Source organism: Heptranchias perlo, chromosome 1, assembly GCF_035084215.1.
Source record: "Heptranchias perlo isolate sHepPer1 chromosome 1, sHepPer1.hap1, whole genome shotgun sequence".
Classification (NCBI taxonomy): domain Eukaryota; kingdom Metazoa; phylum Chordata; class Chondrichthyes; order Hexanchiformes; family Hexanchidae; genus Heptranchias; species Heptranchias perlo.
Window position 1 is genome coordinate 185,525,601 of NC_090325.1, and position 26,906 is coordinate 185,552,506.

Genomic DNA, 26,906 nt, shown 5'->3' on the forward strand with positions numbered 1-26,906 from the left:
GAGATGGGGCCTACGGCCTCAGATTCTGCATCCCGTGCTCACACCCAGAAAGGTTCCATGCTAGCAGAAGAGGCAAGCGATTTCTACCCTATAGTCTTGACAGATCTTCTGCACATTTGAAGCTTCCTGAGATCCCAGCTTTGTTTTTCAAAAGACTTCATCATAACATATAGTTCAACTTACTTGTGCCCTCCTTTTAAACCAGCCATTGATGCCAATTATTTTGCCCAGCTGTTGATTACCTTGCATTTCTACCATTCACCCTGTGACTTTATAATGCTTTAGAAATGGATGGAAAACGGGGCATTGCAGGACTGCAAATCCTTGCCGAGAGATTCCAATCTCCGAATCGGCCCTACTGTATACAAATAACTTAAATTACTGGATGTATGTTGTGAGATTTCACAGTGCCGGCAGGACCTGGCAGAGTGACAGCTTATTGTCACATCATGGGTGTGCTGCTGTGATTTTTACATCCATTTAACTCGGTGGCAGGGTCTCTTGTCCATAAATAACTTTCAATATGCAATCAAATCTCTTTTACAATAATTTATTTATTTTTAATGGACTTTCCCTTTATTCCTAAAACTCCTGAGTCTAATTTAATTTCAATTTCTATGTTGAATTTAATCTATTTTACATTTATTTTTAAAACTTTATCCACTTTATTTCCAACAGTAACAAAAACGTAGCAGCCCAATAATACATTCTAGGTTCCATACTGAAGTGGGGGAAAAAGTGGACCCTGTCACACCAATTTTCCAGGTGCAGAATGGAGGCAAAAGACAGCAATTTACTGGGGCTATATCCACACTCCATACCAAACCATGCTGGCCATTTTTAAACCCTTGATACCATAAACAGAGTAACTTATTCCAATTCTGAACTTGGCTGTTCTTGCACAGAACAGGTCATTGGGGTGAAATTGGTGTTTATTGAAAGCCCATCCACAGGATGCACTGCAGCAACTCGCCAAGGCTTCTTCGACAGCACCTCCCAAACCCGCGACCTCTACCACCTAGAAGGACAAGGGCAGCAGGCACATGGGAACAACACCACCTGCACGTTCCCCTCCAAGTCACACACCATCCTGACTTGGAAATATATCGGCCGTTCCTTCATCGTCGCTGGGTCAAAATCCTGGAACTCCCTTCCTAATAGCACTGTGGGAGAACCTTCACCACACGGACTGCAGCGGTTCAAGAAGGCGGCTCACCACCACCTTCTCAAGGGCAATTAGAGATGGGCAATAAATGCCGGCCTCGCCAGCGACGCCCACATCCCATGAACGAATAAAAATATTTTTCACCAATTGCCCATTGTCCCTCCTTACTATTGTTTCACCATTCAAATTTAATTTTCCATTTAAAGTAAATATACAAACTTTCATACTGTTGCAATTTGCAATGTTGTAGTTGTTGACAGTTATCTATATTGGGCTTTTATATCTGGGAATAATATAGCAAGATCTTCGAAAAGTGGTTGTATTAACATTTTTTCATCTGTCTGAGTTCCTGACGCTATAGGATATTGGCTGAACAAGTGTTTTGAAAGCTTTGTGTCCATTTTGGGTCCATTAAAATTTTTTTATATGGCTTAGATCCTGATTCATTCCACAGATTGATGGCTGGTTTTTTAAAGTACAGCAATCTTGCTACCTAAAATGCTTTGGGCAATCAATACAGAATACAATGCATTCAATTAATCCTTTGTCATTTACAATCCGTAGGACAAGTCACATTATCATCAGTCAAAGTTAACTTGTTTTCAGCTGTACAAAAATCTGTTACAAAAATGTAAGCATTGCAGTGTTATATTCACTCTAAGATGAATTTGGAATGAACAGGAACTAAATGGAGCAAGAGGACTAAGGGCCAAATTACCTTTTCCTGTTTGATTTGGTAACTTCCAAAATGTTAATTGCAGTGAAATAAAGAATTGTTTTTAAAGCAGAAATCTTGCTGTGGACTGTCAATTATACAAAACGTGCTTTTATTTATTCTACACTTAATCGTAATGTAGCATAATTTGCTTGCATGAGAAGTTGAGGTCAAAAATCAACCATGATCTGATTGAATGGCGGAGCAGGCTCGAGGGGTTATGTGGCCTACTCCTGCTCCTCTTTCTTGTGTTCCAAGTCCCACTATTAAAAAATATCCCTGGCTGCTAATTGCCCTGTCTAAATGCTAAGTACTCCAGTTTCAGTCTATGCTTTTGAAGCCTGTTGAATGGATAACTTCCCCCAGTGCAATTGCACTTCTGATAAGACCTTGTCTTAAATCTATGTATTCCAGTAGCCTAACTGATTTCTGCATAATATTACCTTTATGCTCAACCCTGGCTTGTTAGCAAAACGAGACACTCGCATATAACAGATATCAACCGTGGTTGAAGCAGAACCCCCCTTGGGGTATGTTTTATATTACAACCATGCTTCTGTTTTATGCAGAATCACGTTTCTTTTAGATGCAAATCGTGCTCCCTCTTAAGAGCCCTGTGTTCATGGCTGCCTCGCGGAGATAAATAACTATCTCTGGTCTTCACTGAATATTCTAGCAATATGCCTTTTGCTTTCAGTAATTGACCATGTCAGGACAGAAGCGAGTAAAGGCAGAATGACTCACCGACTTTATTATGTTATTACAATGAAAATAGATGCAGCAATTTATTCCCTATAAAATATATTCGGTAATGATTAGAAGTAAGCAGCAAAGCTCGTCAGAGAAAAGCATAGAAGTGCACTCTGTCCCAAGTGGTTTGTCCAAATAATAAGTGCTTGAGACAAAGCGATCATCCATTTGGCTTCGTGTTTATCTCTGCAAAGAAAAAAGGCCAGTCTAATTTTACAGTAAACTTTATGAAAAGTAAGTCCGCTATAAAATCTTAAAACTTCAGTTAACTCTTTCACCAACTGAAACCCAGATTTGGGCTGAAAGAAAATGGAAAGACATCATGGGTGAAGTTGTCGCTCTTCCGGTTTGGAATGGGAGAGTCTGGTTTTTAAGTGGGGTGTTTGTACACCTTTTTTTCCCTTGCCAATTTTCTTCCCTCTTCTCCTCTCTTGAAGAGTCCTTGTTGGGCTACAAAGGTATTGGTTGCTCTCTGGTACCTTGTCCAAGACTGCTTACTTCCACCTCTGTAACATCACCTGTATCTTGCCCCTGCCTCAACTCATCTGCTGCTGAAACTCACGTCCGTGCCTTTGTTGCCTCTAACCTTGACTATTCCAATGCTCTCATGGCCGGCCTCATACCTTCCACCCTCCGTAAACTTGAGCTCATCCAAAACTCTGCTGCTCGTGTCCTAACTCGCACTAAATCCCGTTCATCCATCACCCCTGTGTTCTCTGACCTACATTGGCTCCCAGTCCAACAATGCTTTGATTTGAAAATTCTCATCCATGTTTTCAAATCCCTCCATGGCCTTACCCCTCCCTACATCTGTAATCTCCTCCAGCTCTATAGCCCTCTGAGATCTCTGCGCCCCTCCAATTCTGGCCTTTTGCGCATCCCCGATTTTCGTTGCTCCACCATTGGCGGCCGTACCTTCAGCTGCCCAGGCCCTAAGCTCTGGAATTTCCTTTCTAAACCTCTCTGCCTCTCTTACTCCCTCTCCTCCTTTAAGCCCTTCCTTAAAACCTATCTCTTTGACCAAGCTTTTGGTCACCTTAATAATATCTCCCTATGTGGCTCAATGTCAAATTTTGTCTGATAATGCACCTGTGAAGTGCCTTGGGATGCTTAACTTCATTAAAGGTGCTATATAAATGAAAATTAGTTGTCGTTGTTATTAACATGTGAGCTTTGACATTGAGTGTCTGCACGCTATTTGACTGTGGAAAGGCATCGCAGCCAAGCCTGATGCCTACACACGCAAACTTCCCAGCAAGGATCACTGAACAGTAATCAGGAGGGAGAAGCCTGCTCAGCTTCTTTCCGTCCTAAACCTGTGGTGCAGCAAGAGAGAGTTCAAGGGCAAAAGAAGGTATCAGTCATGGGCAATTTGAATCTAATAATGAAAGTAGCTGACACAGCTCTTTGGGATGAATACTATCTGAAGGTACAAATTAGACTGAGTTACTTGAAGGCAATTAATCAAGTCCTTTTAAATTGGAATGTAACAATTGTATATTGAGTGGGGCTGGAGAAAAAAAAGTGGTGGAAGATGTTCTATCACCAAGTGACTCCTTACATTTTTTTTTGGAAGTATCCAGTAATCAAAAATATTTTAAAGCAATTAGCTTCTAAAGTCCTTTGGAATTAAATCATTATCTTGTATCTTAAAGAATACATTAGCCCTGATATTAATGCCCCCTCCCCCAACCCAGAACGGCCAGGAGCGAGTTGGGGAGGTTAAAAATTAAGAAACGGGGAACGTGTCCCTAACCCGCTACATACGCACCCGTTGCCGTTTTTACAGCGGTGGGTTTCGTAGCGTCAGAGTGTCCTGCTGTGGAGAGGTGGGACACTTCATTAACATATTTAAATCGGGCTCCCACAGGGCAATTGGGAGCCCTGGTCTGAATTTTACAGTAACTGTGCAAGTTTCCCAGGGTCGGGAGTCCTGGAAGTGATAGGGAGGCGGGAGCTGCCGGTTGCACAGGGTGCGTGCCTTTCACAGCACTCCTTCTGCGTCAGGAGGAGCAGGAGTTCTCCCCCCTCAGCTCTGTTGCCAAAGTTATGGCAGGCGGTCATGAGAACCTCTGCACAAATTCACCCCTCTGTTTGTCTCTGTGTCTCTAGCCTCTCTCTCGGGGCTGAATGGCCTACTCCTGTTCCTATGTACCGAAAAGCACAGTATAAAAGGTCAAAGTGCTACAGATGATAAGAGATTACCTCTCTCTGCCCGCTAATCCTTCTTTCAGGTTAACTTTGCATCTCTCCAATTTGGAGACATATGATGATGCAGAGATATTTCTGTGTTTCCCTTTCTGGCTCTCTCGCGCACTCTCGCTCTGCCTCTCTCTCTCTCGCTCTGCCTCTCTCTCTCTCTCTCTCTCTCGGTCTGTCTCTCTGTGTCTCTCTTCCCCCTTTCATTCTAAAATTTCACCTACCATAAATGGTAAACTAACTAACCTTTACATGGAATGACATAGAATCTACAGCATAGAAACAGGCCATTCAGCCAACTGGTCCATGCCGGTGTTTATACTCCACACGGGTCTCCTCCCAATGTAATTACATGTTCCCACCCTGCTCCCACATCCCTCCATTCCCTTCTCCTTCATGTATGCATCAAGTCTCCCCTTAAATGCATCGATGCTATCTGCTTCAACCACTCCATGTGGCTACAAATTTCACATCTCAATATTCTCTGCATAAAGAAATTCCTCCTAAATTCTTTATTTCATCTGTTTGTGTCTATGTTCTGGATTCCCCTACAAATGAAAACAGTGCTAAGGTACTCCTAAAACACAGACCACAGAACAACATGCTCACATCAAGGAGGTAGAGTAGTGTGAAGACCATGACAGTTTTATCTTATCAGTGGCTTAATACTGGACCTGATGAACTTGGTAATTGAAATGGATTCTGTTGTTCTCAATGTTTGTGAAGACAAAGTGACACCAATGAAGAAAATAATCAAGGACAGGAAGTTCCCTCTGACCTGCAGGTGCTTGTAAGATTGACTGCTACATGTCGTTTAGTTGAAATAGTTGATATGTTCTGAAGCTCTGAAGTCTCTTCTGGTTTATTACCAACTGAACTTTTAAAAACAAACTCTATAGTGGTTTGTCTTTCTTCACTTACCATATCATCGCTGAGTCCCAGGTTTCCTCCAAGCCTTGTGAATCGATGACAATATCTTCAGCCTCAGAAGACAGGGTTGAGGAAGGATCACCTGTGGAGATATGCAAGAAAGATTTTTATTAATTAATCTTATACTGATCATGAACTGAAGGTGCTTTGTGCAATAAGACTACTCCAGAACAGAGAATCAATAATTCAATTACTTTGTGCACTGCAACTGATTAGGGCCAATGCATCTAATTTGTCAGTGCGTAGTATTGAGGTGCATATCCTGGTAGAATGGTATTTTTAGAATTATTTTATGATTAGTGTTTATTAGTGCATCTTTTGAGTAGAATATGAAGCATTGGAGAAGGTGTTAAGGAGGTGATTCCGTGTTGGATCATGTTAGTGTTTTTACACTGGCTGTTTCTGTTTTTCTCCTGTTTTTAATTATGCACTACCTTCATTTGAGTAACAGATTTTGACATGCTTTGTAGTTCTTCTACATTGTGAACTGTTGAGACATTGTTAATTTTATAGGTTACAAAAAGGGCAGAGCCTGCATTTATACAGTTGCCTTATCACATCTCTTGGCAACGCTCCAAAGTGCTTCATGTAGACACAAATTAATTTGAAATGCAGTCGGCCCTTTGTGTCAGGATATGCATGTTTCCATTTAAAGGCTTTTCGCTGGAATATGTAAATCAGAGTGATGTGGCTTATTTCTGTTGGAGGTTTGAGTGAACACAACTTTTCAACCAGCAGTGACAGGTCTTTAGTTAGAAAAATTAAATTTTGGGGGGAGTTTGTTATTCCTCAATGAGGTTATTTTTCATTTAACACCCAAACTGCATCAAAATACATCAAAATTCAATAATACACCCTATTGTTCTTGCATGAAGGAGAGATACAACAAAAGGGTTGACTTAGCTGCCTGCTCCCTGGTGCTTGTAACCTGTGTGTGGGAGGATGGGGAGGGTGCGAGTTGGGGACAGGTGCTGTCTGTATCTTACACTTCCTACTGACTGAAAAATGTTCCCCTTTTGCTGACCAGAGTTCATGAAGCATTCCAGTTGTGGCCACAAAACTCTTAGAGCCATGAGATGTTTGGAAAGGAATTGCAGTGACTTGAGCGGTAGATTGGATTGACATGTTACTATAACTATTGTGAGGCTGTTCTGGGCACAGATCACGGGGAGGTAACTTTAACCTAACCTGCCTGGTTGGTTGAGGGATAAATATTGGCCAGGACACCGGGGAGATCTTCCCTCCTATTCTTCGAATAGTACGCCCTCAGTACTGCACTAGAGTGTCAGCCTAGATTAAGTACTCAAGTCTCTGGAGCAGGACTTGAACCCGCAGCCTTCTGTCTCAGGTGAGAAGTGTTACCACTGAGCTGACAATCACAGGGTGGACTAGGTTTAAAAATACCCCTGAGATTGGGGTCATTGATTTCCGTACCCGAATTTCCGATCTGTGCTTCCATTGAGAGTCCGTCAAGTAAGAGTATCGGAAAATTTACCCTACTGCCTTTTAAACTTCTAGAATCGAGATTTGAATCCAACCCAGGTGAGTTGGACAAACCTCTCTCTCTCTGTCTGTCTGTCTCTCTCTCTGCTAGCTGCAAATGTTATATGTGGAATAAGTTGGGGAAGCCTCAATCCAGTCGCTACAGGTCCATCACGGCACAGTTTGGCACTAATTTGGCAGATTTCATTGAGAGAAGCCATAACAAAAATAAAAATCTAGAAATTGGGAAGAATAACACACTGGTGCAGTAGGAGTTACTCTCCCGAGGTTGAGGTAAAGTAGAAAACACTGTACACCACACCTACTATTGCTGACGAGGGGAATGCTTGTTGGATGAAAGTATGGAAGAGTGTTCTATTCAGCAGCAATAAATCCTTCATTGTGATGAACACAAAAAAAATATACAAAGATTTATAATTTTTAAAAATGGCACTGGGCCTTCAGTTGACCAAAGACAATTTGCATTAATATAAGGTCACTGTGAAGACTGGAATTGAAAGCATCTTCCTAAAGTACTGATACTCTGCCCTTAAAAAGAAACCGCTTCATTAGGCAAGGCAATTAAGAAATTGGAAATCTCTCTCTCTCGTCATCTTTATGTTTCTTGAAATCAGAAATAAACCAGGCCAAATTATATGCAGGGAGAGTATTCCTCCAATTGGCAGTCCTGGCTCCTGCAATAAACTCATGAGTGTATCCATGCAAGGCATCAGACATCTGAGAGTTGAAGGACATGTGCGTCGTTGACAGATACAGGAAAATCCCACCCTATCTCACATAATGAGCAATCAAATGGAACAGACCCATGATACTTTTGTCCTACTGCACACACTGATCACATGGAGTGATTGTGTCGAAATCTAGTGTCTCAGTGTTTAACATTACACCCACATTGCCCTGTTACATAATGTTGAACACAATAGTCTTCCCTTTAATATAATGGATCAATTTTTAATAAAACATTAAAATTTATTACAAGAACCACAAATAGTTGTTCATGGTTTTTATAGGTGGAAGTTATAACCGAAACGAGCTGTTTGGCCCAACCAGTCCGTGTTGGTGTTTACCCTCCATGTGAGCAAATTGTCTTAATCACCCTTACCTGTCTTGTTCCCATGTTCCTTCATCCACTTATCCAATCTAATCTTGAATGCTTTTGGGTGGATGCATTTGGTACTCTCTCTGTGATATGGAGGAAGACTCTTGCCAATTTATTTTCTTTAGTGGTCTTGGCTATTTTGTTATTTTGACGGGGGGAGGGGGAAAAGCTGAAGTAAAGGAGTGAACTGAATTTGAGTAGGGGATGAGACATATCATTGCTGAGTCAGAAGTACTTTAAATAATTTGCTTGCATGTATTGTAGCAGATTTGCAACACAAATAGGATTTGTTGCACTGTCTTGTGTGGCAAAGTATTTAAAGTCTCCTATCACACTAGGTGAGATATGGCTGATAGAATGAGACTCTATGGCACTGACACTGGAGCAGACCTGTTTATGTTAGAGACTCAGCATTGTGATGTGAAAAGGAAATGTGGAGCAATGGAAATCCCCAGGGCTTCCATTGAAGTTCTATCTTATTAATACCTTTCATTTTCAATTTCGTATAAAAATTCCATTTGCCAATTAGGAGTGGTGAAGGATAGATGGCTTGTTTATCGAGCAAGAAAAACTGCATAATTCTACTTCTGACTCAGTTGAGAATTTTACATTAAAAATACCTGACATAGTGAACTAGACTTTAAACATCTACAAAATCATAGAGAGGTTACAGCACGGAAGGAGGCCATTCGGCCCATCGAGTCCGTGCCGGCTCTATGCAAGAGCAATCTAGCTAGCCCCACTCCCCCGCCCTTTCCCCGTAGCCCTGAAATTTTTTTCCTTTCAAGTACTTATCCAGTTCCCTTTTGAAGGCCATCATTGAGTCTGCCTCCACCAACTCCTCGGGCAGTGCATTCCAGATCCTAACCACTCGCTGTGTCACCTTTGGTTCTTTTGCCAGTCACCTTAAATCTATGTCCTCTGGTTCTTGACCCTTCCGCCAATGGGAACAGTTTCTCTCTATTTACTCTGTCCAGAACCTTCATGATTTCATGATTTTGAATAGCTCGGACCCTTCATGATTTTGAATACCTCGGGAATAAATCAGGTCAGTTAATAAGCTGAGCTCTTGATTCATTGCCTTACTTTTTAAATTACTAAAAATATTTAACAAGATACACCGGATTCAGTTAGTAACCATCCAGCTTTCTCAGCGTAATAATGAAAAATGTCTTTTCATTTTTTTTATCCCCTGTGTGTTGTTTGATTACCTAAAACCCTTAAAAGTCTTCTATGGATTGCAATGCAGTGCATTTAGTTTGAAATTTTGAAAATTAATTAGACACTTAGAATGGCTGAGAGGAAAACTGAGGTTAATGATGATGAGAAAATCAGGAGCCTTGGGTGCGTCATTTTGGAGTCGCGAGGAAATTGAAAGAAAGGACGATCTAATCGAGGGGTTTAAAATGACAACGATTTTCGATGGGGTCAATACAGAGAAACTGATTGCTCTGATGGGGGAACTCAGAACAAGGGGGCACGATCTTAAAATTAGAGCTAGGCCGTTCAGGAGTGAAATCAGGAAACACTTTTCTTCACACAAAGGGGTAGTGGAAATCTGGAATTCTCTCCCCCAAAAGGCTGCGGATGCTAGGGGGTCAATTGAAACTTTCAAGTCTGAGATCGATAGATTTTTGCTGAGTAAGGGCATCAAGGGATATGGAACTAAGATGGGTAAATGGAATTGAGGTACAGATCAGCTATGATCTAATAGAATGGCAGAGCAGGCTCGGGGTGGGGAGGGGCTGAATGGCCTACTCCTGTTACTGTGAAGTTGCTTGGGTCCATCCTGTCGGGAAAAATTGATGGCAATAGGCTAGGAATCAATAAGGGAGAGCACTGCTAGAAAATACGATGCAGTGAGTGGGTGAAACAGCAGAGGGTGACTCAATCTATCTGTGCAGAAAAGATGAACAGCACTGATCAGCAATCTTCATATTAGGGAAAGCTCGTTGGGGTGCGTTATCCTACATCACTGCTAGCCAGTGGAACATAAGAACAGGAGGAGGCCATTCAGCCCCTCGAGCCTGTTCCGCCATTCAATTAGATCATTGCTAATCTGTATCTAAACTCCATCTACCCGCCTTGGATCTGCGCCCCTTAATACCCTCGCCTAACAAAAATCTATCCATCTCAGTTCTGACATTTTCAATTGACCCCCAGCCTCAACAGCTTTTTGGGGGAGAGAGTTCCAGATTTCCACTACCCTTTGTGTGAAGAAGTGCTTCCTGACATCACCCCCTGAACAGCCTAGCTCTAATTTTAAGGTTATGACCCCTGTGGTGAGGATGTTGGGAAATCGGGCGACGGAACCAAATCCTGGGTCTCAGCCTATCATGTAATGCGTGCAACCTATTGGGAGGAATAAGTGCAGAGGAAGCTCCTGTGGTGGGGTGAAAACAGGCAAGAGCTTCTTTATATGATTATGTTTCATTTTAATATTGCGATTAGCACACGTGCAATTTCCCATGATTCTTGCCCTGGGGGATACACTGTGTGTTCCTCTCGCCTATATAAACCGGAACACAGTTGAAATAAGGTGCAAACAAATTTAGTTCCCTGAAAGTAAGCAGCGTATGCAGCCAGTGTTCTTTACTCCAGTGCACAATTTGTGTTTTCTAGAACCTAACCTCGTGCCCCTTTTTTCGTGCACCCCCATTAGCAGGAGTAAGTGAGAAGGCTGGTTGCTGGCTCTCAGTGAGATTGTAGAGAATTCTCTAACTTTTGGTGCTAGGTTATGAGATAAAAAGAAAAGACTTGCATTTGTATAGCGCCTTTCGTGACCTCAGGATGTCCCAAAGCGCATTACAACCAATAAAGTACTTTTGAAGTGTAATCACTGTTGTAATGTAGGAAATGTGGCAGCCAATTTGCGCACAGCAAGATCCCACAAACAGCAACGAATTAGTGACCAGATAATCTGTTTTAATGATGTTGGTTTAGGGATAATTATTGGCCAGGACACCGGGGGATCTCTCCTGTTCTTCTTTGAAATAATAGGATTGTTTGTGTCCATCTGAGAGGGCAGATGGGGCCTTGGTTTACCGACTCATCCAAAAGACGGCACCTCCGACAGTGCAGCACTCCCTCAGGACTGCACTGGAGTATCAGCCTGGATTTTGTGTTCAAGTCTCTGGAGTAGGACTTGAACCCACAACCTTCTGGCTCAGAGGTGAGAGTGTTACCAATGACCCACGGCTAACATCTGCAACTGTTTGTTCTACATCCACTTTTGTAGTGATTTGTTGGTCTTGCCCATTTTCTGACATACCTACAGTAACCTGAATGGGGTGGCTGGATGTGCCTGCTTCTATATAACTCTGAGGTGCAGCTGTCTCATCCATGCTTACTTCAGCCATGTCCTGTGGCTTGATATTCCCTCAGCATGACCAGTGACTCATGTGGGGGCAGAGTATTTGTTTTGTTCATACATCTGTTTCTAGATTGTGTGGATAGGGTTGACAACTTTGGTTGGATGTATTCCTGGAGGATTCGTCACATGATCGCCCACCTCCAACTGCCCCACCGCCAGGCCCCCACCATTGGTCACTCATGGCGCTCTGCCTTCCCACACCAGCAAACAGGCTCTTCATTACCCGACTGTCTGATTATTGACTGTCAGTCAAACAGCCTGTTTTCCCCCATCTCTAAAATTTTAGAATGAATAAGAGAAAGTTTTCAAAGAAAATGGGGAGGAAAAACACACAATATTTTAATGCCCCTGTGCTTTTTCTCCCGGGTTGCTTGCAGCAGCGTCCTGGAAATTAATCTTCAGTTCTTGGAGACTCCAGGATTTTCCTGGAGGGCTGCTGACCCTAGGTGGACACTGAGATGCCTCTGTCTGCTACCGCCTGTCAAGAAGTTTGGACAGTTCTTGACACGAGAGGTTGATCTGGCATGCCTAATACGACAGGCTTCCTTTGCTGCGCTTCTTGCAAGACGACATCCAAAGAAGCATCATAAAATGGAGCAGACTTTCTTGGTTCAGTCATGTCACAGCAACTGTTCACATGGGCCTCTTTAAATCACAGCCTTCTGCCTTTAAGAGATGCAACTCTGCTATGTCCTGTCCCACTCTCAGTAAACACCCAGCACCCGGGCTCGCTATGCACAATTAACAAGGCTGATTGTGGAAGCTCCCACAAGATTGGGCCTGTACTCTTCCGGTGAGTGACTGACCACTCCACGTGGTTCTGCTCCTTCAGCTCTAGGACTGGAGAAATGTACATTTAGTTTCGTTTTTCCTGCACAGCTCTGTGGCTACCAGGTTTGAAATTTTAGTGGCTACAGGAAAATGCAGGTAAGTATTTGCTTAAAAGGTACAACCAAAAATATTCATGTAGATTAATCTTTCATATGGGAGTTACAACAAGTGTCGTTTCAAATCATGGATGAAGTCTAAGTGAGATTTTAAGGAGACCTAAACATGTGGGGGTAGAGTTTCTGCTTTGGATGCAATCAATTATTGGACGTAAATTGCGCCCGAATATTGCACTGGGCTGGGTTACATTCAAATTTCCGCTAAACTGCATTTGCATAATCACAAACGTAAAATCTTCCATGAACCAGCGCAATCCGGCAGCTCAACAGAGCGTAATTGTTTATTTTTCCTTTCCAATAAAAAATATTCATTGATGTATTTAAGAGTGACAACTTGGTGCAGTTTTATTAAATCAAAAGCAAAATACTGCTGGTGCTGGAATTTTGAAATTAAAACAGAAAACGCTGGAGAAGCTCAGCAAGTGTTATTAATACAGCTGAAAATGGGTTTATCACAAAAATTAAGCATTTTTAATCAATGTCTAGACCTCCACCTGATTTCAAATCACTGAAAATGACTTACAGAAACTATACTGAACCATTTACTACTTTCGTTGGTGCACATTAGTCAGTTTCTTGGTAAATTAAATATTTTTCCATATGTAAAAAAGTTTAAAATGTGCCTACTAGTGCCTGTGCGCATAAGATAACGAGCTTAATTTGAAAATCCTCCTTGAACGGGTGCAGTCAGCGGAAACTTGTCACCCTTGTTATTTCAATCTGGGAGCGTGGCCAGTATTGTGGGCGGGGTCGGCTTCAGATGCGATGATTTTTGAACCAGCGCAAAAGATCGCGGAAACTCAATTTATGCCTAATGTAAATTGCGCTTGATTTTCCACCATTATCCACGATCTTTTGCGTTGGTTCAGGTGGATTGCGCTGATAAAGCCAGCGCAATCTTGCGGAATCTCTACCTCACGTTTGTTAAAACTATTTTAAATATCTGTCTGATGATTCTAATCAGAGCAAAAGAGAAGAATGTCTGCCATTTCCTTATTATCCATTGTAGAATCGCCTGCATCTGTCTTTAATGAGTTCACATTCCTCTTTACCACTCTCTTTCTCTTAATATCTTTATAAATACCTTTTACTGTTATACTTTTTAAAATATTCGTTCATGGGATGTGGGCGTCGCTGGCAAGGCAAGTATTTATTGCTCATCCCTAATTGCCCTTGAGAAGGTGGTGGTGAGCCGCCATCTTGAACCGCTGCAGTCCGTGTGGTGAAGGTTCTCCCACAGTGCTGTTAGGAAGGGAGTTCCAGGATTTTGACCCAGCGACGACGAAGGAACGGCAAAATATTTCCAAGTCGGGATGGTGTGTGACTTGAAGGGGAACGTGCAGGTGTTGTTCCCATGTGCCTGATGCCCTCGTCCTTCTAGGTGGTAGAGGTCGTGGGTTTGGGAGGCGCTGTCGAAGAAGCCTTGGCGAGTTGCTGCAGTGCATCCTGTGGATGGCACACACTGCAGCCATAGTATGCTGATGGTGAAGGGAGTGAATGTTTAGGGTGGTGGATGGGGTGCCAATCAAGCGGACTGCTTTGTCCTGGATGGTGTCGAGCTTCTTGAGTGTTGTTGGAGCTGCACTTAACCAGGCAAGTGGAGAGTATTCCATCACACTCCTGACTTGTGCCTTGTAAATGGTGGAAAGGCTTTGGGGAGTCAGGAGGTGAGACACTCGCTGCAGAATACCCAGCCTCTGACCTGCTCTTGCAGCCACAGTATTTATGTGGCTGGTCCAGTTAAATTTCTGGTCAATGGTGACCCCTAAGATGTTGATGGTGGGGGATTTGGCGATGGTAATGCCGTTGAATGTCCAGGGGAAGTGGTTAGACTCTCTCTTGTTGGAGATGGTCATTGCCTGGCACTTGTCTGGCGCGAATGTTACCTGCCACTTATCAGCACAAGCCTGGATGTTGTCCAGGTCTTGCTGCATGAGGGCACGGGCTGCTTCATTACCTGAGGGGTTGCGAATGGAACTGAGCACTGTACAATCATCAGCGCGCATCCCTATTTCTGACCTTATGATGGAGGGAAGGTCATTGATGAAGCAGCTGAAGATGGTTGGGGCTAGGACACTGCCCTGAGGAACTCCTGCAGCAATGTCCTGAGGCTGAGATGATTGGCCTCCAACAACCACTACCATCTTCCCTTGTGCTAGGAATGACTCCAGCCATTGGAAAGTTTTCCCCCTGATTCCCATTGACTTCAATTTTACTAGGGCTGCTTGGTGCCACACTCGGTCAAATGCTTCCTTGATGTCAAGGGCAGTCACTCTCGCCTCACCACTGGAATTCAGCTCTTTTGTCCATGTTTGGACCAAGGCTGTAATGAGGTCTGGAGCTGAGTGGTCCTGGCGGAACCCAAACTGAGCATCAGTGAGCAGGATATTGGTGAGTAAGTGCCGCTTGATAGCACTGTCGACGACACCTCCCATCACTTTGCTGATGATTGAGAGTAGACTGATGGGGTGGTAATTGGCCGGATTGGATTTGTCCTGCTTTTTGTGGACAGGACATACCTGGGCAATTTTCCACATTGTCGGGTAGATGCCAGTGTTGTAGCTGTACTGGAACAGCTTGGCTAGAGGAGCAGCTAGTTCTGGAGCACAAGTCTTCAGCACTACAGCCGGGATGTTGTTGGGGCCCATAGCCATTGCTGTATCCAATGCACTCAGCCGTTTCTTGATGTGGAGTGAATCGAATTGGCTAAAGACTGTCTTCTGTGATGGTGGGGATATTGGGAGGAGGCCAAGATGGATCATCCACTCGGCACTTCTGGCTGAAGATGGTTGCAAACACTTCCGCCTTATCTTTTGCGCTCATGTGCTGGACTCCGCCATCATTGAGGATGGGGATGTTCACGGAGTCTCCTCCTCCCGTTAGTTGTTTAATTGTCCACCACCATTCACGACTGGATGTGACAGGACTGCAGAGCTTTGATCTGATCCATTGGTTGTGGAATCGCTTAGCTCTGACTTGTAGCATGTTGCTTCCGCTGTTTAGCATGCATGTAGTCCTGTGTTGTCACTTCACCAGTTGGCACCTCATTTTTAGCGTTGCTATCTCTTGAAAGTTTATTTTCATATTCCCTTCTCACACCTCTTTGCATCTCTTTGTTCCTTTTTATAGCTCTCCCAATCTGCTGGATTTTCACTTCCCTTTGCATTTGTGTAAGAGGCTCGCTGCAGTTTGACAAAGTGAGACGGTATGAATGGCACAGGAGCGACGTGACCAAAGGCTATCACTTGATCCATGGTTACAGATGGGAGCGGAATTCCCTTGGTGACTGGGAGTGAAGGTGTGTGTTCAAAGGGTTTAATTTTCCTTTTTTTTTTGGGAGGGACTAGGAATCCAAATGATATAATTCAACTGGAAATTTGGGGGCAAGGGAAGGGGGCCAAGAATGCCTCGTAAAATAAAACACCACAACTGATACAGTAACCAGTAATTTTATTCCGACAATTATAAACCGAATACGAACTGATTCTAGAGTCTGCATACGGCTGTATAGTGCTCCATCCTGTGGATTAATTGTTATTGCAGTTTTTTCACTAAGCTGACGCGATTACATTTACAGTATTTCTGAAAAGCTCGGTAAATTACATGATCAGGGTTCAATGCACACATTGATTGAGTTGCAGAGGAAGAAAGAAAAACTTGGATTTATATAGCATCTTTCATGTCCTCCTGAAGTCCGGATGTGCTTCATAGCCAATTAGTTACTTTTGAAGTGCAGTCACTGTTATAACATAGGCAAATGCAGCCGCCAATTTGCGCACAGCAAGGTCCCACAAACAGCAATGAGATAAATGACCAGTTAAATCTATTTTAGTGATGTTGGTTGTGGCAAACTCCCCTGCTCCTCTTCGAAAAGTGCCATGGGATCTCTTGCATTCACCTAAGCAGGCAGACAGAGCTTCGGATTAACATCTCCTCTGACAGTGCAGTACTGTTGAGGAAGCAACACCATAGGGCTTGGGTAAGTGGGGTGCGTCCCTACAGGAAGAGAGTGTGCACTCAATATCCAGCAAATGGAAGCTCTAGTAATGCGGAGTATGTTTTTTAGACTATTAAGCATGGTGATTGGGATTTTGGTGCTTGATCTAACCGCTGAAAAAGAGGAGGTAGTTGAGTTACTGGATGGGCTAAAAATTGATAAAGAGATGGTACTAGAAAGGCTAGCTGTACTTAAAGTAGATAAGTCACCAGGTCCAGATGTGACGCATTCTAGGTTGCTGAGGGAAGTAGGGGTGGAAATTGCAAAGGTACTGGCCATAATCTTCCAATCATCCTTAGATACGGGGGTGGTGCCAGAGAACTGGAGAATTGAAAATGTTACACCCTTGTTCAAAAAAGGGTGTAAGGATAAACCCAGCAACTACAGGCCAGTCAGTTTAACCTCAGTGGTGGGGAAGCTTTTAGAAATGATAATCCGGGACAACATTAACAGTCACTTGGACAAATGTGGATTAATTAAGGAAAGCCAGCGCGGATTTGTTAACGGCAAATCATGTTTAATTAACTGGATTGAGTTTTTTGATGAGGTAACAGAGAGGGTTGATGAAAGCAATGCAGATGATGTGGTGTATATGGACTTCCAAAAGGCTTTTGATAAAGTGCCGCATAATAGGCTTGTCAGCAAAATTGAAGCCCATGGAATTAAAGGGTTGGTGGCAGAATTGGCTAAGAGACGGAAAACGGAGAGTAGTGGTGAACGGTTGTTTATCGGGCTGGAGGAAGGTATACAGTGGTGTTCCCCAGGGGCCGGTGCTGAGACCACTGCTTTTCCTGTTATATATTAATGACTTGGACTTGGATGTACAGGGCCCAATTTCAAAATTTGCAGATGACACTAAACTTGGAAGGGTAGTAAACAGTGAGGAGGATAGTGATAGACTTCAAAAGGACATAGACAGGTTGGTGGAATGGGTGGACACATGGCAGATGAAATTTAACGCAGTGAAGTGTGAAATGATACATTTTGGTAGGAAGAACGAGGAGAGGCAATATATACTAAAGGGTACAATTCTAAAGGGGGTGCAGGAACAGAGATACCTGGGGGTGTATGTGCACAGGTCATTGAAGGTGGCAGGGCAGGTTGAGAAAGCGGTTAAAAAAGCATGCGGGATCCTGAGCTTTATAAACAGGGCACGGTAGCATAGTGGTTGTGTTACTGGACTAGTAATCCAAAGGCCTGGACTAATAATCCAGAGTCATGAGTTCAAATGGCAGCTGGGGAATTTAAATTCAGTTAATTAAATATAAATCTGGAATTAAAAAGTTAGTATCAGTAATGGTGACCATGAAACAACTGTATTGTTGTAAAAACCCATCTGGTTCACTAATGGCCTTTAGGGAAGGAAACCTGCCGTCCTTACCCGGTCTGGCCTGTATGTGACTCCAGACCCACAGCAATGTGGTTGATTCTTAACTGGCCTCTGAAATGGCCTAGCAAGCCACTCAGTTATACAATTCCGCTATAAAAAATCATAATAAGAATAAAACTGGCTGGACCACTAGGCACCTGACACGGCAAAGGTGGAGGAGTCAGATTCAACTGTGGCTTTCAAAAGGAAATCGGATAAGTACTTGAAGGGAAAAAAATCTGCAGTGCTATGGGGATTCTATGACCCTCTGCACTTCTACAGTACATGCATCATTCCTTACCCCAGTTCCTTTTTAAAATGTATCATCCTCTTGTATATCCTATGGACGTTCCTCCTATTCATTTTTTCCCCCATACGGTGAAGTGCCCGGTTGGTATTGCTGTTGAGCAGCTAGTGGCAGTGGTGGTGGTGATGATGGGGGGGTGGGGAAAGGATGTGAAATAATGACTGGAGTAACAGTCTTACTGATTAGAATACTTCTTCCTCACCCAGCCGCTCTCCCTCCAGTGGTCTGGCCAATGCAGGAACACAGCTGGAATTCATCTTCAATTGATGATTCTCCATGGCACCACATGTGAGGGCCAAAATGATAAGCCAGTGTGGTTTTTAAAATTTGTTTTTGGGATGTGGGCAACACTGGCAAGGCCGCATTTATTGCCCATCCCTAATTGACCTATGACCTAAGGTGGTGGCGGTGGGCCTTCTCCTTGAACCGCTGCAGTCCTGGTGGTGATGATGCTCCCACAATGTCATCTATTACATCTGATCCACTTTTGATGGGGAAATCCTTTTGGTGCTGGGTTGGACACTGGAAGAATGTTTTTATAAGCTGCAATCAGTCAAAAATGTGAAGTAATTTATTTCTGTTTGGTATTTGTTTGAATAAAACATAATAGACATGGCGTTTGTAACTTGAATTAAATAGTTCTCAAATTAACATATTTTGTCTGATTGCTCTGATAACAAACATCTTTTTTCCAGAGTATCTAACAGGCTGGTGTAATCCCGTAACGGTTGATTGTAGTTTTCCATCCTCCAGTGTTCCACACTTACATTGATCTGCTAATGATCTCTGTAATTACATATAATAAGATGGTTACTGTCAGAAGTATTGGTGTTTCGGATGATTTCTTCTTTCAGTCCTACTCTCTCAGGATGGTCTCAACAACAACAACATCTTGCATTTATATAGCGCCTTTAACATGGTAAAATGTCCCAAGGCACTTCACAAGAGCGATTAGTAAACAAAATTTGACACCGAGCCACAAGGAGATATTAGGACAGGTGACTAAAAGTTGGTCAAAGAGGTAGGTTTTAAAGGAGAGAGAGGCGGAGAGCTTTACGTCTCATAGGAAGATGGCTAACTTATGAAGGGATCTCAATTTATCTTTGCTGGAAAAACCAGGACTGAGGGAAGCCACGATACTGGTCTTTAAAATAATGAAAGTTATGGATAAGGTAGACTCAACCGGAGTATACAGCTTGGGCAGTGAGCATAGAACTCGAGGAGGTAGTTACAAAATTCACAAAGCTCAAGAAAGATCACAGATTAAAAGATTCCTCCCCCCCCCCCACCATTGGAACATTGGACGCGTGTGACAGAGTATGAGAAAAAAGTAGTCAATTCTGGGTCAAATTATTACCTTTTTAAAAAGGAACTGGATTAATATCTGTTGAGAAAGCAGATTTGGATTGTAGAAATATTGTTAGATCTGTTTGATTCATGTAGCGGTTAAGAACAGTGCATAAAGATCTTGGGTGGGCTGGGGGAACGAGGTAATAATGCATAGACTTTGGAAGGAATGTACTTAGTAAAGGAATGTTATTCATGGGCCAAATGGCCTTCTCTTATTTTTTTATACTGGTGTAAACTTAAAGTTAATAAATCACCAGGCCCAGATGGCCTGAACCCAAAATACTCAGATATTGTGAGGAAATAGCAGACATATTAACTATCATTTTCCCAGTATTTGTTGGACACGGAAATTGTCCCAAATGTTACACCCCTGTTCAAAAAAAGTGCAAAGAGATAAGCCACCTCACGGTTGCAGTCACATTGGTAGTAGCAGAAATGCTAATGACGATAATAAGGGTTAGTATGCGCTTGGAAAGGTCAGCGGACAGTCAGCATGGGGGTGCTGAATGGCCCACTCCTGTTCCCAATGTTTCAGCTGATGTGTGACCTTTTAGTTTGGCATTCTGATATCAGACATGAAGGATTCATGGGGAGTGTTCACGAGTGAAATAAACCCAATAATGTACTCCACCTACCTGTGTAATATTCTATTTGTTTAATATATATTTTTGGAAAAATAAGGCTTTTTTTTTAAATGTACACTGTTGGATATTTCTAAAGAAGTTCACCAACGTCTAAGGCTGCCATGGATAAAGTACCATGACGATCTACTCTGCCAATGCTGCTGCACTGATCCAGAGGCATTAGTCCAGAACTGCACTTGGTTGTCCCCTATTGAGCCGGAGAAACTGAGCAGAGTGTGACCCGTTCCTTGCACTTGGTGAGAAATACTTTTGCACTTGTCCAATGCCGACAATCCATCTTTCAAACCTGTTCAAGGGTAACAGCCAGAGCCGTCTCGTCCCTCACTGGTACTATACAAACTGCACCAAGAAAGCTCACATTCAAGGTATTCACACGGACTCCAAGGTCATGGAATCATAGAATCGTTACATCACCGAAGGAGGCCATTCGGCCCATCAAGTCTGTGCCAGCTCTTTGTAAGAGCAATCCTGTTAGTCCCATTCCCTCGCACTTTCCCCATAGCCCTGCAAATTTTTTCTCTTCAAATATTTAAACAATTCCTTTTTGAAAGCCACGATTGAATCTGCATCCACCAACCTTTCAGGCAGCGCATTCCAGATCATAACTACTCGCTGCGTAAGAAATTTTTCCTCACGTCGCCTTTGGTTCTTTTGCCAATCACCTTAAATCTGTGTCCTCTGGTTCTCGACCCTTCCACCAAAGGGAACAGTTTCTCTTTATTTACTTTATCTAAAGCCTGTCATGATTTTGAACACTTCTATCAAATCTCCTCCTAACCTTCTCTGCTCTAAGGAGAACAACCCCAGCTTCTTCAGTCCATCCACATAACTAAAGTCCCTAATCCCTGGAACAATTGTAGTAAATCTTTACTGCACCCTCTCTGAGGCCTTCATATCCTTCCTAAAGTGCGGTGCCCAGAACTGGACACAATAATCCAGTTGTGGCTGAACCAGTGTTTTATAAAGGTTCAACATAACTTCCTTGCTTTTGTACTCTATGCCTCTATTTATAAAGCCCAGAATCTTGTCTGCTTTTTTAACTGCTTTCTCAACTTTTCCTGCTACCTTCACCACTACTCTCTGGACTGGTGACTTATCTACTTTAAGCATAGCCAGCCTTTCTAGTACCTCTTAATCAATTTTCACCCCATCCAGTATCTCAACTACCTCCCCTTTTACTGTGACTTTGGCAGCATCTTCTTCCTTGTTAAAGACAGATGCAAAGTACTCATTTAGTACCTCAGCCATGCCCTTTGCCTCCATGTGTAGATCTCCTTTTTGGTCCCTAATTGGTCCCACCCCTCCTCTTACTACCCGTTTACTATTTATATGCCTATAGAAGACTTTTGGATTCCTTTTATGTTAGCCACCAGTCTATTCTCATACTCCCTCTTTGCCCCTCTTATTTCCTTTTACACTTCTCCTCTGTACTTTCTATATTCAGCCTGGTTCTCGTTTGTATTATCAACCTGACATCTGTCATACGCCCCCTTTTTCTGCTTCATCCTACTCTCTGGGCCCGATGTTAGCAGGGCTGCGGGTTCTCGGCGGGGGGGCTATCGGGCGCGTGGGTAACGCGCCCGGTGAAATGAGTCAGCCACCCGCGCGATCGCAGCCCAATTGGATCCACTTACCTGCTCCTCCGGGTTCCCCACTGCTGATCTGCGCGGTGGGCGGACTGCGCATGCACAGTAAGGTCTGTCAGCTGGAGGAGCTCTATTTAAAGGGGCAGTCCTCCACTGACAAATGCTGCAACAAACAGAAAAAATTACAGCATGGAGCAGCCCAGGGGGAAGACTGCTCCCAGTTTAATGATGCCTCACACCAGGCATCAATACATGGGGTGAGGAGGAGGGGAAGGACAGAGATCTTCCCCCCTGGTGGGCTGGAGGAAGCGGCCTGCCTCTGCCACCAGGAAGGCCTGGCTCGAGGTGGCAGAGGAGGTCACCAGCACCACCAACATATCGCCCACCTGCATACAGTGCAGGAGGCGCTCCAATGACCTCAGTAGGTCAGTCAAAGTGAGTGCACTTACTCTTTCCCCTACACTCCGTCTGCCACATCACCGCCCCCACCCCACATCTCCTTCAGCACTGCCAACACTACTCTGTCACATCACTCCTCACACCCACTCAAACCTCATCCTCATCTTACCTGCACCTACTCACCTCGCCAGTACTCATCCCGCCACTACCACGCAACCCAATCCTCATACAATCTCATGGCACTATCTCATACTCACCCTCTCGTGCATCTCTTTCACGGTCAGCCTCACTCAACCTGCCACTACCTGTGCTGCAGCCACAGGGCATGCATCACATATGTGCAGTAGGCAGCGTAAGGCAAACGTGTCGTGAGCATGAAGGGGATGCACAAGGGTGTTTGAGGGTTTGTCATGGTTGTTACTTATATTGAATTGCTGACCAACTCACAGTACATATTATATTGGCACCACTACTGCCACGTCTTTGCGAATCTTGTCTCGTTTGTGCAATAATGCCCTTTCCTGAGGATCACTATGAAGACCCACAACTGATGCCACCCATTGTGTCACTGCAGAGTGGGTGTAGGTGTATTTGCAGGGCTCTTTTGCGCAGACGACTGAGAGATGTTGGCGATGTCCCCGGTTGCACCCTGGAAGGATGCGGAGGAGAAGTTGTTGAGGGCAGTGGTGACTTTGACAGCGACAGGTAAGAAGATGGTGCTCGGGCCAGCCAGGAGCAGCTCGGCATGAAGGAGGCTGCAGATGTCCACGACTACATGTCGAGTGACTCTGAGCCTCCATGTGCACTGCTGCTCAGAGAGGTCCAGGAAGCTGAGCCTCGGTGTGTGGACCCTATGGCGAGGGTAGTGCCCTCTGCGATGCATCTTTCTCTGCGGGATTGCCCACCCTCCTGCTGTACAGGTGGATGTGTCACAGCACTCTGTTGTGGAGCTCCACGTGTCAGAGGTGGATGGCGTGGATGGCGAGGCTGGTGATGCTGTTCGCCCTCCGAGGAGGTCATGACTGCATCTACGGCGGCCCCCATCCAGAAGATGTACATCTGAGGGGGTCCGCAAGGTAGGTACATGTGTCTGGACACCGGGGTAAGTGTGCAAGTTTGTGACTTTGATTGTCAGGAGGAGGGTGGTGGAGGCCAAACTTTGTCCCAAGTGACAGAGTGGCCTCCTGCAATGAGTGAGGGTCTCCCCCCACCACCTGTCAAATGGACCTTTGCAGCTGCCACAGTTAATGACCTGAACAAGCCAAATAAATACCTTCAAGTGGCATCCCGCTGGCTTTAATTGCCTGCGGGATTCCCACCAGCGGGGGCTGCGCGCGAACGCCGGCACGTCAGCGGGGAACCCGGAAGTGCGCGGGTTCGAGGCGGGCTCCGGTCCCGCTCTGGGATTCCCCGATTTTCGGGGCCCCACCGCCAGGAACGCACCCGATAGCGGGTGCTAAAATGCTGCCCTCTATCTCTTTTGTTATCCAGGGAGCTCTGGCTTTGGTTGTCCTACCTTTCCCCCTCATGGCAATGTACCTAGACTGTACCCGAACCCCATCTCCTCTTTAAAGGCTGCCCATTGCTCGATTACAGTTTTGCCTGCCAATCTTTGATTCCAAATTACCTGGCCAGATCCATTCTCAACCCACTGAAATTGACCCTCCTCCAATTAAGTATTTTTACTCTTGATTGCTCCTTGTCCTTTTCCATAACTAATCTAAACCTTATGATACTATGATCGCTGTTCCCTAAATGTTCCCCCACTGACACTTGCTCCACTTGACCCACTTCATTCCTCAGAACTAGATCCAGCAATGCCTCCTTCCTCTTTAGGCCAGAAACATACTGATCAAGAAAGTTCTCCTGAACACACTTCAGAAATTCCTCCCCCTCTTTGTCCTTTACACTATTACTAACCCAGTCTATATTGGGATAATTGAAGTCCCCCATTAACACTACCCTATAGTTTTTGCACCTCTCTGTAATTTCCCTGCAAATTTGCTCCTCTATTTCCTTCCCACTAGTTGGTGGCCTATAGAATACACCCAGTAGTGTAATGGCACCTCTATTGTTTCTTAACTCTAACCAAATCGATTCTGTCCTTGAACCCTCAAGGTCATCCTCTCTTTCTAGCACTGCAATGTTCTCCTTAATCAATACTGCCACCCCACATCCTTTTTTTCCTTCCCTTTCTTTCCTGAACACCCTGTATCCAGGAATATTTAGTACACAATCCTGCCCTTTTTAGAGCCAGGTCTCCGTTATCGCCACTACATCATATTCCCATGTGGCTATTTGTGCCTGCAGCTCACCAACTTTATTTACCACACTTCTTGCGTTTACACACATGCACTCTAAACCTACCTTAGACCTTTTCATATTGTCTCTCAGTCTGATCCCACCTAATACTGTACTATTTCTTACCCCAGTGCTTTCTGTCTCTCCCAATTCTTTCTGCAGGTCAGGCGAATCGGGAGCTAAGATTTGTAGTGAATTTTCGAACATCATCAGTATCACTCAAGGGTGAAACTGGACTTGTCTACGACACAAGGCGATTGGGGAAATTTAGGAATTAAAATCAGAGACATTTGGTAGTGAAAATTTTGTAAAGAAAATTCTACTAATATGAAATATGGACCTAGAAATTGGATTGCTCTTGAATTGGGGTGTTATTGCAGTGTAGCGTATGCACTGCACATGCCTAATGAGGCTGGTGGCAACTGCACGGTAAATTGGTCCGCTGGCCTTATTTGCTTATTAAGGCCGCAAGTTGTGGGTGCCAATTGCAGCGCCAGGTGCAGCTCACCAGTCCCGGGGGGTGGGTTAGGAGAGTCCGGGCGGGGGAGCCATAGGATCAATTTACATAAACTATCGGTGTACCAGCATTAAATTTCCTACTTCTCCACTCATTGGTTCTTCCATTTGGATCAGTTCCTGGTAGTGACAAATCAGTCAGCGATGAGACCACCTTTGGACAAATCTAAACCGTGATGATAAAGAGAGCTTGTATTGATATAGCACCTAATCATGTCCTCAGGACATCCTAAATCCCATCACACCCAATGAATTATTTTTGATGTGTAGTTACTGTTTCCAACCTCGGCATCCTATTTGACCCTGAGCTAAGTTTCCGATCCCCATATCCTCTCCATCACAAAGACCGCCTAACTCCACCTCCATAACATCACCCGCCTCCGCCCCTGCCTCAGTCCATCTGCCGCTCATACCCTCATCATGCCTGTGTCAGCTCTTCAAATAGTGCCACGGGAACCTTTACGCCCATCTGAACTAATGTAACAGGCAGACAGGGCCTCTACTTAACATCTCATTTGAAAGGCTGCACCTCTAACACTGCACATTCCCTTGTTACTGCACTGAAGTGTCAGCCTGGATAACCTGCTTAAATCCTGAGGTGCGGATTGAAACCATAACCTTTTGACTCGTAGGTGCCAGGATTACCAACTGAAAAGTCTTGTATAGAACCTTGGTTAGACCACATTTGGAGTGCTATGCACAGTTCTGGACTCCATATTATAAAAAGGATATAGAGGCATTGGAGAATGTGCAAAAAAGATTCACAAGGATGATACCAGAACTGAGAGGATATACTTATCAGGAAAGGCTGAACAGGCTGGGGCTCTTTTCTCTAGAAAAGAGTAGGCGGAGGGTGACCCAATACAGGTCTTTGAGATAATGATAGGGTTTGATAGGGTAGACGTAGAGAAAATATTTCTATTTGTGGGGGAGTCTAAAACTAGAGGTCATAAATATAAGATAGTCACTAATAAATCCAATAGGTAATTCAGGAGAAACTTCTTTACCCAAAGAGTGGTAAGAAAGTGAAACAAGCTACCACAAGGAGTGGTTGATGCAAATAACATAGATGCATTTAAAGGGAAACTAGATAAACACATGAGAGAGAACGGAATAAAAGGATATGCTGATAGGGTTAATTGAAGTAGGGAGGGAGAAGGCTCGTGTGGACCATAAACACTGGCATAGATCAGTTGGGCCAATTGGCCTGTTTCCGTGTTGTCGGCTTGATGTAACAAAGCTGAATCATATTGTTGCTTTACTTTATCTCTTGAAAAAGATATGGATTGTTTTTGAGCTATATTTATCCCAACAGCTGATAAGGAATTACTGTTTTTCAAGCACTTGAAACCCACCAAAGAAAACCGAGCAAAGTAGTTCTTTCAAAAGTAACGATAGAAAACTCCAACAATCTTCCCCCTTTCCCCATGTTGTTGCAGCTTAGCCTTAATCCTGGAAGGTTCCAGCTTGTGATGAATTGGCTAATTTAGAGCTGTGGTGGGAGAAATCCTGTTAGTGCTCAGTCCTCCAGGACGAGAAAGGGGAAAACCAAATCTGATAGCTATTCAGTGACCTCTGGTGGAAGGAGAGCCCGTGGGAACATTAGGTGAGGACAGGATCGGCCTGGGAGAAAGCGAAACGGGAGGGGTGGGGGTGGGATAAAAGGAAAACCACAAGAAGCTGGTCCCTACTTGCCAGTCGCTAAGGTTAATGAAAAGGCCATTGCAAGTATAGTTCGTTCGTGTGTGTGTGTGCT